Source organism: Staurois parvus, unplaced genomic scaffold (assembly GCF_062004578.1).
Source record: "Staurois parvus isolate SC_StPar_1 unplaced genomic scaffold, SC_StPar_1.0 ptg000711l, whole genome shotgun sequence".
Lineage (NCBI taxonomy): Eukaryota > Metazoa > Chordata > Amphibia > Anura > Ranidae > Staurois > Staurois parvus.
In genome coordinates this window covers 994,667-1,008,883 of record NW_028318507.1, presented here as the reverse complement: position 1 = coordinate 1,008,883, position 14,217 = coordinate 994,667, and the positions used below count along the sequence as shown (strand labels likewise).

Below are 14,217 nucleotides of genomic sequence, written 5' to 3'. Positions count from 1 at the left end.
GTTTTTTTTTTTATAAATACGATTTATATTCAACAATCATATATATTCAGTAGCCAAATATCTTGGACTTTATATAAGCAGGCTGCTGTTTTATGATATCACCATGCCGCTTCTCCACCTCTTCCAATCAGAGAACACTTTAAACTTGCTCAGAAAATGCAAATCAATCTCTGAATGGCACCCATGCTGAGCGGCTCAAGTTGGACCAATGTAACCATGTATAAATATCCAGGGGCGGACTGAACATTCGAGCACTCGGGCACTGCCTGAGGGCCCGGGATCAGTAGGGGACCCCATGAGATGCCCCTGGTACCTTTTATTGGCTTTTTCATAGGCTTTTTTGGATGTGGGCGAGGACACAGGGGCCCCATGATCCCCTATTGCCCGGGGGCCCCATGAGTTGTCAGTCCGCCCCTGAAAATATCAATATGTGAAGTTCTGCTTTAAGGTGAGCTTGGACTTTAAAAGTCACCCCCTGAATACAAGTGTCAGGCAGACCATAGATGATACAATTTTCTTTTCTTCCACCATCAACGCTGATTCCCTCCCACAGCATTACTGTGTTCTGTAGTCAGGGAGCCTTCCCTGCGGCAGAACACAATGATTACTGCTGGCTGATATACCCACCGGCAGTGTTCACATGCATAAAATCAGACAGGCTGGTTGTACTGAAGTTGATCGATGGCTAGCCATCAATTCATCTATGGCCAGCTTTAGAATTTCATTATTAGTGGAAATGCGCTTAAAGTATGAAAAGTGCAAAGGTTTAAATTGCATTGTGTTCAATAGTTTAAAGTTTTAATAGCAATAATACACACACATCTCCATCCACCCAGTCATACAATCATTGGTGGTCAGTGGCATTTTAAAAGGCCCCACCCTGCATCACTGGTGGTCCGCGGCATATTCAAACCTTCCAAAACACTCCCAGAACGTTAGTGACCAGTGGCATTTAAACTCCACCAAAACAATCCCACAATCATAGGTGATCACTGGCACTTTAAAATCCCTACATCCTATTACTGGTGGTGAGCGGCGCTTTAAAACCCAAAAAGCAATCCCAAAAGACTGGTGGTTAATGGCCTTTTAACCCCCCCCCCCCCCACCTTCAATTGCAGCCTTCCCATAGGATTGATTCATTCCTTGAATCCTTCATTCTGTAGTGAGAGGAAGAGGAGGGAACAACAATATAAACAGTACTACACTATTTACATTGGTGATCTCTGTGATTGGTAATCACATCTATCCCATGGCACAGAGCCACCCTGATCGTCTCTGTGCCCTTACTAAATGTTCTCCATTGACTAATAATGGCAGGAGTAAGAGCTTTGTGTGTGTGCAAACAAAAGATTGTACTGGTACATCCATCCACCCATGTAAGGAGGTTAAACTTTTCAGGCCCCAGATTAGCACCCCCTTTAAACTTCTCTTTAGACCAGCCCCCCTAAACTTTAATTCAGACTCCAGATCAGTATCAGCTTATATCACATGACCAGAAACAAGATGTGTGGATAGTTTTCCACACCTTCCTGTATAGGCACCATGCTAGTTGAAGGTTTGATACCAGTGCTGGATTGTAGGAAAAAGCATTCAGCACTGCCAGAACATAGGGTGGGTCTGCGGGACCCTTGTATTTATTTCAAAGTCCCCAGGTTAGTTGGGAGGTATACTGTAGTCACTATGCCACAAAGAACAAAATTGTAAATTCGATCATTACATATACAGTGGGGCAAAAAAGTATTTAGTCAGCCACCAATTGTACAAGTTCTCCCACTTACAAAGATGAGAGAGGCCTGTAATTGGCATCATAGGTAGACCTCAACTATGAGAGACAAAATGAGAAAACAAATCCAGACAATCACATTGGCTGATTTGGAAAGAATTTATTTGCAAATTATGGTGGAAAATAAGTATTTGGTCACCTACAAACAAGCAAGATTTCTGGCTCTCACAGACCTGTACCTTCTCCTTTAAGAGGCTCCTCTGTCCTGCACTCATTACCTGTATCAATGGCACCTGTTTGAACTTGTTATCAGTATAAAAGACACCTGTCCACAACCTCAAACAGTCACACTCCAAACTCCACTATGGTGAAGACCAAAGAGCTGTCGAAGGACACCAGAAACAACATTGTAGACCTGCACCAGGCTGGGAAGACTGAATTTGCAATAGGCAAGGAGCTTGGTGTGAACAAATCAACTGTGGGAGCAATAATTAGAAAATGGAAGACATACAAGACCACTGATAATCTCCCTCGATCTGAGGCTCCACGCAAGATCTCACCGCGTGAGTTCAAATTGATCACAAGAACGGTGAGCAAAAATCCCAGGACCACATGGGGGGACCTAGTGAATGACCTGCAGAGAGCTGGGACCAACGTAACAAAGGCTACCATCAGTAACACACTACGCCGCCAGGGACTCAGATCCTGCAGTTCCAGACGTGTCCCCCTGCTTAAGCCAGTACATGTCCGGGCCCATCTGAAGTTTGCTAGAGAGCATTTGGATGATCCAGAAGAGGATTGGGAGAATGTCATATGGTCAGATGAAACCAAAATAGAACTGTTTGATAGAAACACAACTCGTCGTGTTTGGAGGAGAGAGAATGCTGAGTTGCATCCAAAGAACACCATACCTACTGTGAAGCATGGGGGTGGCAACATCATGCTTTGGGGCTGTTTCTCCGCAAAGGGACCAGGACGACTGATCCATGTACAGGACAGAATGAATGGGGCCATGTATCGTGAGATTTTGAGTGCAAACCTCCTTCCATCAGCAAGGGCATTGAAGATGAAATGTGGCTGGGCCTTCCAACATCACAATGATCCCAAACATACCGCCCAGGCAAGGAAGGAGTGGCTTCGTAAGAAGCATTTCAAGGTCCTGGAGTGGCCCAGCCAGTCTCCAGATCTCAACCCCATAGAAAACCTTTGGAGGGAGTTGAAAGTCCGTGTTGCCCAGCGACAGCCCCAAAACATCACTGCTCTAGAGGAGATCTGCATGGAGGAATGGGCCAACATACCAGCAACAGTGTGTGCCAACCTTGTGAAGACTTACAGGAAACGTTTGACCTCTGTCATTGCCAACATAGGATATATAACAAAGTATTGAGATGAACTTTTGATATTGACCAAATACTTATTTTCCACCATAATTTGCAAATAAATTCTTTCCAAATCAGCCAATGTGATTGTCTGGATTTGTTTTCTCGATTTGTCTCTCATAGTTGAGGTCTACCTATGATGCCAATTACAGGTCTCTCTCATCTTTTTAAGTGGGAGAACTTGCACAATTGGTGGCTGACTAAATACATTTTTGCCCCGCTGTAGTTCCCTGCTTACAGGATATAGATGTGAACACCTTGTCTGGTTCGTTTAAATAATTGGGAACTACCTAGCAACTGGACACCAGAGAGACAATAAATGTCTTGGTCAGAATTAGGTAATCACGTACTATACATACTGTATATGACATCATATAAAGTGCAGGGTCAGGACTGTGAAACATACAGGGGTCAGAAGGGTGTAACATGGGGCCCTTACTTTGCTGGTGAGATCACACTGCCAGGCAGTAGGTGCATAGATCAGAGCTGAGCGCTGGAACAAGAGATTCAGCCCTGGACTTCAGGACATGACCTGGATCAGCAGGACACCAGGATTATGCTTCAATCCTGGGACAATCCCATAGACAATGCCCCACAGTTCTAGAAGGGGCAGGACTTACGTTGTGAGGAGCACAGGGACATTGCTGATAGTCCACTGTGTGTTAACTAATCTTCACTTCAGGTCTGTGAAAGAAGAACGTGGCTCCAACGTCCCCTAGCATCCAATCTCATCAATATCACAAGCGCTGCTCTGCTACATGAATCCTTGCTGCAGCTCTAGTGCTTGTGATGTGGAGAAGATCTGGCTTCAGGGGAGCTGCAGGGTGAGAAGACCAGATGAGTTTGGTGACACCCCCTCTCTATGCGGCGCTCGGGGAACATAATGGGAGCAAAATTGATGCTCAGAGAGGGTCAGAAGGTATATTGGTGCTAAGAAGGTGGTGAAGGGAATAGTAAACCTTAGCAAGGGGGACAATAATGCCCAGTGGGAGGTGGGAGGGAACAATAATGCTCTGGGGAGGGGGGGAGGTTATAAGCAGGGTATGGGAGGAACAACAATGCGAAGATTGGGTTGAGGGAATAACTAGTCCCCAGCCAAAGTAGAGAGAACAATGTTGCCCAGCGGAGGGCGAGGGGAATAAAAATACCCTAGATGACTGTGAAAGGTGGGCGAGAACAGTAGTGCACAGAACTGGGTGTGGAAAAAATAGTGGTCAGTAACGGTACCAGTGTGTATTGGGGGGAATCAGTAGTGACCTGTGGGCTGGTTTACAATAGTACCCAGAGGGCGGTGGGGAGGAACAACAGCACCCAGTAGGGGGTGAAAGTAAACAATGGTGTCAGTGGACAAAACTTACCTTGCACTGCAGTCCTTGTCCCGCGAATCTGCTCTCTTCGTCCTCCTCCTTCTGCTACCTGGACTGAGTAGACTCTGTCAAGCAGGAGATCAGTTCGTCTGCAAAGAGCTGGAGCTGTGCGCTCCATCTCTCGGTCCTAGACACACGGGATACCAGGATTCTGTTAAAATCCTGGGACAGTCCAGAGGAGTCTGGGATAGTTTTGGTGGTATTTGGGGTTATGCCAATCCAGATGGGCTTGAGACATTAAAGATCTAAGCCCTTCAAGAGCACCTATCTTTACATTTAGGCTCTCATTAAAGGGGAATGTGAGCTCTCTTATGACAGTGATAAACCTCAATTAAAAAAATGAATACATATGAAATGTTCATGACTGGGTAGGGCGAAACGCGTTGAGGCGCATGGCCTGGATGGAGCCTGGGCTGAGGCTGCTTTTACCATACAGATTGTTGGGTTTTGCTGGATGTGAGACACCTGGGACGTTCTTTCTACATTCTGTGAATGGCTGTCACAGTGCCGATCATTACTAGAGTGCCTGGGAGATGTCAAAGACTGTGCCAAAGACTGTGCTGAAAGCATGCATTGAGTGAACTCTCAGCACAGAAACTCCCGTCACCCAAGGAAACATATGTGTAGTGTGTGGGCATTAAAGCCCACCCTCTTTGCCGCTGCACATATGTGTTACATTGGCAAGAGGCTAAGATAGAGTGGATGTCACAATTTTATAGGTATGTGAAAACTGTTTTGCTCATACTTAGATATATTCTTCTTAATCCATGTAGCTGCCTTTACCCTTGCTAATATATTTTGTCTTCCTTTCTCAACAGAGCAGTTTATGGGTCATACCACCACATGGATTTCATTTGAAATTTGGATAGGCAGTTACTAATTCCCTAATCCCAGGGGCCGCCCACACCATCTACTACTGATGCCCCCCTGATGGCGGACCAGCTCTTTGCGAAAGCCAATAGTCTTCTAGCACCATCTGTATTGCCAGTTGCTGGTTTCCAAAGGATGTCTTACATTGCATTTGGAAGGATCCAAAGGATTGGGAATACTTCTTGTTTTAAACAGGGTAAAAAGAACACTCAATTTTCTTGTTAAGAAAAAAGAAATTAAAAACACATCAAGTATTAATTTCCAGGCCCTCAGGCGAGGAAGGAAATTCCTGAGCGTTCGCCACAATCAAGGCTGGAGATATTCTTTGAATATTGTGGTTCAGGCAAGACTTGCATTGTTCAGCCTTAGTCAGCAGCAGAGTAGCAGAAATGGAGCCGTTTCTGCTGTTTTTCTTTTGGTGGAGGTGGATGGGTCACTGCCAGCATGGAGTATTTCACTGAAGCAAGCACCGCTCCATCCAGATGTAGCCAATCCAAAGCCAGGCTACGGGGAGGAGAGATCTTCTAATCAACAACTCCTTCAATCAAGTTCACAATAAACAATGATTCAACTAATCAGAGCATCGCTGCTTCCCTTCAGAGATTGGTAATAACAGTCTTTTGGGATGATGCAATAAAAAAAATGTCTAAAAGGCCCCACACATGAGCTTCAAAGGCATTCCTACACCTGCGCATAATTTGCATGGAAAAATGGCTTATTGTCTAACAATGTACCTATGCAGTAAACACGCTCCGTATTTTGCATTATTTCCAGACAGGGCAAAATTGATGGTATTTTTAGACCTCTAGACTCCTTAGGTATGGAAATTAAAACTACCAGGGCATGTTTTGTATTATGTTCTGAAGCGGTTGGTTTAACCTGGTCGGAACTTTTGAATATTATGTTCTGAAGCGGTTGGTTTAACCTGGTCGGAACTTTTGAATATTATGTTCTGAAGCGGTTGGTTTGACCTGGTCGGAACTTTTGAATATTATGTTCTGAAGCGGTTGGTTTGACCTGGTCGGAACTTTTGAAAAGTCTGCTATTAAAGCAGTTGTGCAGCTTAAATAAGAATGTGCTTTGTAATACCTATTGTGGAAAAAAAAAGGTGTGCACCCTCCTGTACACTTTAGTGCAGCCTTTCTCAACCAGGGTTCCTTGGTACACACTGTAATCTGGGCTGAACAAAAAAAAACTGAGGAGCTTGTGAGAAGTTCTTTGTACAATCGATGCGATGATAGTACCGCAATCTCCCCACTGAGCTATTGTTTTCAGAACACACACGATCAGCGCTCGCAGCCATTGGCTGAAAGCACTGATCGGATGTCAGTCGGCTACTGACTTTCCAGCATGCTCGTTCGACAGAAGCCATCTGTGACATCGGCTTCTGTCAAATAATGACTTGTACACACAGACCAAATGTCAGCTGTTATCTACTACTGTACCAGCTGATTTCAGCCAATATTCAACCTGGCTATATGGGGCTTTAGGTTCCTCCAGAGCAGTGTTACTTATCCTTTTAACATTGGAGGGACCCCTGGAAAAAGTTGGAGATTTCGGGGAACCCATAAAGTAATGTTGAGATGTACAACTCACAGAACATTGGTTTGATCAGCAAGCTGTTGATATAACAGCAATTATTTTTTAAATAGTATTAAAAAATAGAATCAATATTAAAATATACATGTTTATTGTAAGACTTGTGCTTGCTTTTTTCTGAAAAAAAAAAATGCTAAACTCTGGATAAAACTTGAGATAAGCAGAGTATGGGGGGGGGGGGGGGGGCAACAGAGCACACTACATGGGAGGCAGCAAGGCACATCACTTGGGAACAGTGCACACAGTGGGCCCCATTACATAGGATCAGGGCACCTGGGATCTGAGCACCTTACATAGGATCAGGGCACATGGTATCAAAGAACCTTACATGGGATCAGAGCACCTTACATAGGATCAAGGTACATGGGATCAAAGCACCTTACATGGGATCAGGGCACATGGGATCACAGCGCTTTAAATGGGATCAGGGTACATGAGATCACAGCACCTTACATGGGATCATGGCACGTGGGATCACAGCACCTTACATGGGATCATAGCACATGGGATCACAGCACCTTACATGGGATCATAGCACATGGGATCAAAGCACCTTACATGGGATCAGGGCACATGGGATCACAGCGCTTTAAATGGGATCAGGGTACATGGGATCAGATCACCTTAAATGGGATCAGGGCACATGGGATCAGAACGCTTTAAATGGGATCATAGCACATGGGATCACAGCACCTTACATGGGATCATGCCACATGGGATCACAGCACCTTACATGGGATCAGGGCACATGGGATCAAAGCACCTTACATAGGATCAGGGCACATGGGATCAGATCACCTTAAATGGGATCAGGGCACATGGGATCAGAACGCTTTAAATGGGATCAGGGCACATGAAATCACAGCACCTTACATGGGATCATGGCACATGGGATCAGGGCACCTTACATGGGATCAGAGCACCTTGCATGGGATCATGGCACATAGGATCAGGTCACCTTACATGGGACCAAAATACTTTACATGGGATTAGGGCACATGGGATCACAGCACCTTACATGGGATCACAGCACCATGCATTGGATCATGGCACACAGAATCAAAGAGCCTTACATGGGATCATGGCACATGGGATCACAGCACTTCACATAGGATCAGGGCACCTTACAAGGAATCATAGCACCTTACATGAGATAAGGGCACTTTACATAGGATCAGAGCACTGCACATAGGATCAGGGCACCTTACATGGGATCAGAGCACCTTACATGGGATCAGGGGATCTTGCATGGGATCAGAGCATCTTAAATTGGATAAGGGCACCTTACATAGGATCAGAGCACCTTACATAGGATCATGGCACTGTACATGAGATCATGGCACCTTACATGGGATTAGGGCACATGGGATCAAGGCACATGGGATTAGGGCATTTTACATGGGATCATGACACATTACATGGAATCATGGCACATTACATGGGATCATGACATATTACATGGGATCAGAGCACTTTACTAGTGATGGGCCAAACACCCCCCCTGTTCGTTTCACGGTTGAACATTCGAACCTAAGGAAAATTCAACTGTGACCTTCGAATCAGAGGGGACAATTCACTAGATAAGATACCACAGCAAATCGTAAGATACCGCACAGCTGCTAAAATACTGCATAAGTTATATTATTAAGTAATGCAGTATTTTAATATAGAAAACATTATTTAATGTTTCAGCTGTCAGCGGCATGACTAGTGCACCAGAGATAGGTTCATCCAGATCCCCCCCTTTTAATTATACTTAAAGAAAACATGACACCAATTTTGGAGTAAAATGGTCAACACGGCCTTTTATTAACAAACACGTTTTAACACACCAACCATTCCTTATAACAGAAACATACAGAGTTGCTGTTGGTCTTCGAAGGCACCCCCCAAAAATGATCTGAAATGCACCTGCAGACAACCATATTACACAAGGCCTCCAGCCGCAACCAACCAGCTCAGAGACAACCATACCATCTGCAGTGCAGCACCACCACCTTCCAGTTAAACCTTGGTTAACTGGAATGTCCCCGGGCATCCCATACCATCGATGGGTCCCACACCATTATCTGTACCTCGAAGATAAGAACCGCCTTCAAAGACCAACAACCGCCCATGAAACTAAATAACCCCCCATTCCCCCCGAGAGGAACACAATACTCACTAAATAGGGAGAGCGGGAGGGAAGCTCTCTCACCAACGTCCAGCTCCGACTGATGCCCCCCACCAGGACACCCCGCCGTAAGATGCAGAAGAGCCCACCAACGCTCTCCCTCTACCAACCAGCTCCCCAGGTATACTTTTCAAACCCCCTGGCACTATACTTAACCCTTTCTATTCTTCCTTCCCACTCTAGGCCTAGTCATGCCTGCCCTGCGCTAATTCTTTTTTCTTTTCTGCTACGGGCATTTCTTTGTCAATGTTTCAGCTGTCAGCGGCATTGTCCGGCAATTAAAATTTGTTTAAAAAAAACAGCGTAGGGTTCCCCCCTCCCCATGCCTACCAAGCCCTTCAGGTCTGATATGGATTTTGAGGGGAACCCCCCACGCCAAAATAAAAAAAAAATGTGTGGGCATTCCTCCCAAAATCCATACCAGACCCTTATTCGACCATGCAGCCAGCAGGTCAGGAAAGGAAGGGGAACGAGTGAGCGCCCTACCCCCGAACCATACCAGGCCACATGTCCTCAGCATGGTGGGGAGCTTTTGTGGGGACAAGGGGCCCCCCAGATCCCGGACCCCCTCTATGTAAATGAGTATGGGGTACAAGGTACCGCTGCTTATTCACAAAAAAAAGTGCAGTGTAAAAAATGACAGTAGACATTGTTTGACAAATCCTTTATTAAAAACAAAAATAAAAAAATGTCCCCCTGAAGTAGATCCAAGGTCAATCACGATGCCACCTTACATGGGATCGAAGCACCTTACATGGGACCAGGGCACCTTACATGGGATCGGAGCACCTTACATGGGATCTGACTAAAGACTGTTTTAAGCCTGCTGTGACTCCTTGTGGCTTCACAGCTGGCTCCCCACCACGAATGCACGAGCTGCACTGTGATCTGTGAGTGGTCCTGCAGCTTCCTAGGAAATTTGAACTGTCCCAGGAGACTGCAGGAGGTGAGGAGCGGGACAAATTTCCTCTGGGATCACCCAGGCAATGGCAGCAGAAGTGAGAGTGAGAACTTGTCAAAACCAAGTACCCACTCCCCCTTCCCCTTCCAAAATAAAACAGCTTTGCATTAGTGGCAGAGTAGGGAGGAAAGGAGTAGGAACAGCAAAACTTGCAAAACAGTTTACATCAAAATCAACATTTATTCCTTTAGTCTTCCTAGGACCAATGTTTTTTGAATCTTCAATCCATTACTATGTGTTTGTTTAGCACCATAGAGATTTAGAGAAGCCCAACTTGGAAAACATTGTCTGTAGCGCAACCCATCTCCACCTAAAAGAGCCCTGGAGAACACAAGGTGGTTCCATAGACTCTGCACCTCATCGGTGGGGGACTCCAGAAGAGGCTTGAGACTGCTCTGTGCAAAACCATTGCACAGAGAAGTTCAGTTTGACATTTTGACAGTACATATACAGCGGCAAAATCATGTATATATATATACGTGATTATTATTATTATACAGGATTTATATATGTGGCTGCACATTTGCGTGCAATTAAAAAAAACGTGCTGAGTACGTGCGCCCCCAGCACACATGTCCGATACTCACGGAAAGGTCCCGATCTCCTCTTGTGATCGGAACCTTTCCCGATCATGTGACAGCAAATCACGGCAGTCACATGACCCAAAAACCCCACCTGCCTCCCGGCTTCTGAAACCCTTAAAGGATCGGGAGGTGCCGGCACCAAGGAGTTAAGGTCCTGGAATAGCCTAGCCAGTCTCCAGACCTTAATCCTATGGAAAATTTATGGACGGAGATGAAACTTCCAGTTGCCAAGTGACAGCCAAGAAACCTGAAGGATTTAGAGATCATTAGATTAGCGTGGACCAAAATCCCCCCTGAGATGTGTGCAAACCTGGGAACCAACTACAAGAAACATCTTACCTCTTCTGTGCTTGCCAACAAGGGTTTCTCCACCAAGTATGTTTTGTTTGCGGATCAAATACTTATTTTGCTCACAGAACTGCGACTCAATTTATATCATTTGTATCATGTTTTTCCTGGATTTTTGGTTAATATTCTGTCTCTGTCATTTAAAATACACTTCCGATAAAAAAAATTACAGACCTTTCATTTCTTTGTCAGTGGGCAAACTTTCAAAATCTGCAGGGGATCAAATCATTATTTTCCCCACTGTATTTACAAATTCAGATGCTAGAGGGCAGCAGATCTCTACACTGGCACAGCAAATGCAAGATGTACAGAGGTGAAAGTTCAGTGCAAATGCAAATTAAAAGCAAATGCAAGAATGAGACACTTGAAAAAAGCATCAGTACCGTATTTGCCGGCGTATAAGACGACTGGGCGTATAAGACGACCCCCTACTTTTCCTGCTAAAATGTAGTGTTTGGGCTATACTTGCCGTATAAGACTACCCCTCTTCCAATGCAAAACAGTGGGAGGAATAGTGCCCCATCATTGGTGTCAGTGGCAGGAATAGTGCCCCATCATTGGTATCAGTGGGGGAATAGGTGCCCCATCATTGGTATCAGTGGCAGGAATAGTGCCACATCATTGGTGTCAGTGGCAGGAATAGTGCCCCATCATTAGTATCAGTGGGGGAAATAGGTGCCCCAATCATTGGTATCAGTGGCAGGAATAGTGCCCCATCATTGGTATCAGTGGCAGGAATAGTGCCCCATCATTGGTATCAGTGGCAGGAATAGTGCCCCATCATTGGTATCAGTGGCAGGAATAGTGCCCCATCATTGGTATAAGTGGGAGGAATAGTGCCCCATCATCGGTGTCAGTGGCGGGAATAGTGCCCCATCATCGGTGTCAGTGGCGGGAATAGTGCCCCATCATCGGTGTCAGTGGGGGGAATAGTGCCCCATCATCGGTGTCAGTGGGGGGAATAGTGCCCCATCATCGGTGTCAGTGGGGGGAATAGTGCCCCATCATCGGTGTCAGTGGGGGGAATAGTGCCCCATCATCGGTGTCAGTGGGGGGAATAGTGCCCCATCATCGGTATCAGTGGGGGGAATAGTGCCCCATCATCGGTATCAGTGGGGGGAATAGTGCCCCATCATCGGTATCAGTGGGGGGAATAGTGCCCCATCATCGGTATCAGTGGGGGGAATAGTGCCCCATCATCGGTATCAGTGGGGGGAATAGTGCCCCATCATCGGTATCAGTGGGGGGAATAGTGCCCCATCATCGGTATCAGTGGGGGGAATAGTGCCCCATCATCGGTATCAGTGGGGGGAATAGTGCCCCATCATCGGTATCAGTGGGGGGAATAGTGCCCCATCATCGGTATCAGTGGGGGGAATAGTGCCCCATCATCGGTATCAGTGGGGGGAATAGTGCCCCATCATCGGTATCAGTGGGGGGAATAGTGCCCCATCATCGGTATCAGTGGGGGGAATAGTGCCCCATCATCGGTATCAGTGGGGGGAATAGTGCCCCATCATCGGTATCAGTGGGGGGAATAGTGCCCCATCATCGGTATCAGTGGGGGGAATAGTGCCCCATCATCGGTATCAGTGGGGGGAATAGTGCCCCATCATCGGTATCAGTGGGGGGAATAGTGCCCCATCATCGGTATCAGTGGGGGGAATAGTGCCCCATCATCGGTGTCAGTGGGGGGAATAGTGCCCCATCATCGGTGTCAGTGGCGGGAATAGTGCCCCATCATCGGTGTCAGTGGCGGGAATAGTGCCCCATCATCGGTGTCAGTGGCGGGAATAGTGCCCCATCATCGGTGTCAGTGGGGGAATAGGTGCCCCATCATCGGTATCAGTGGGGGAATAGGTGCCCCATCATCGGTATCAGTGGCGGGAATAGTGCCCCATTATCGGTATCAGTGGCGGGAATAGTGCCCCATTATCGGTATCAGTGGGGGGAATAGGTGCCCCATCATTGGTATCAGTGGCGGGAATAGTGCCCCATCATTGGTATCAGTGGGAGGAATAGTGCCCCATCATTGGTATCAGTGGGAGGAATAGTGCCCCATCATTGGTATCAGTGGCGGGAATAGTGCCGCATCATCGGTATCAGTGGCGGGAATAGTGCCCCATCATCAGTATCATTGGGGGGAATAGTGCCCCATCATCGGTGTCAGTGGCGGGAATAGTGCCCCATCATCGGTGTCAGTGGGGGGAATAGTGCCCCATCATCGGTGTCAGTGGCGGGAATAGTGCCCCATCATCGGTGTCAGTGGCGGGAATAGTGCCCCATCATCGGTGTCAGTGGCGGGAATAGTGCCCCATCATCGGTGTCAGTGGCGGGAATAGTGCCCCATCATCGGTGTCAGTGGCGGGAATAGTGCCCCATCATCGGTGTCAGTGGGGGGAATAGTGCCCCATCATCGGTGTCAGTGGGGGGAATAGTGCCCCATCATCGGTGTCAGTGGGGGGAATAGTGCCCCATCATCGGTGTCAGTGGGGGGAATAGTGCCCCATCATCGGTATCAGTGGGGGGAATAGTGCCCCATCATCGGTATCAGTGGGGGGAATAGTGCCCCATCATCGGTATCAGTGGGGGGAATAGTGCCCCATCATCGGTATCAGTGGGGGGAATAGTGCCCCATCATCGGTATCAGTGGGGGGAATAGTGCCCCATCATCGGTATCAGTGGGGGGAATAGTGCCCCATCATCGGTATCAGTGGGGGGAATAGTGCCCCATCATCGGTATCAGTGGGGGGAATAGTGCCCCATCATCGGTATCAGTGGGGGGAATAGTGCCCCATCATCGGTATCAGTGGGGGGAATAGTGCCCCATCATCGGTATCAGTGGGGGGAATAGTGCCCCATCATCGGTATCAGTGGGGGGAATAGTGCCCCATCATCGGTATCAGTGGGGGGAATAGTGCCCCATCATCGGTATCAGTGGGGGGAATAGTGCCCCATCATCGGTATCAGTGGGGGGAATAGTGCCCCATCATCGGTATCAGTGGGGGGAATAGTGCCCCATCATCGGTATCAGTGGGGGGAATAGTGCCCCATCATCGGTATCAGTGGGGGGAATAGTGCCCCATCATCGGTATCAGTGGGGGGAATAGTGCCCCATCATCGGTATCAGTGGGGGGAATAGTGCCCCATCATCGGTATCAGTGGGGGGAATAGTGCCCCATCATCGGTGTCAGTGGCGGGAATAGTGCCCCA

At 47.2% G+C, this 14,217-nt stretch overlaps 1 protein-coding gene across 2 annotated transcripts in view; it reads left to right on the top strand.

The window, feature by feature from the left end:
- Positions 1-7,036, top strand: part of LOC149445770 (threonine synthase-like 2) — a 45,188-nt gene extending 38,152 nt beyond the window's left edge. For both annotated transcript variants that reach the window (XM_089653418.1, XM_089653419.1), the window contains one exon: positions 5,288-7,036. The gene's annotated coding sequence lies outside the window, so the exon portion shown is untranslated. The remainder of the gene's footprint in view (positions 1-5,287) is intronic.
- The last annotated feature ends 7,181 nt before the right edge of the window (positions 7,037-14,217 follow it).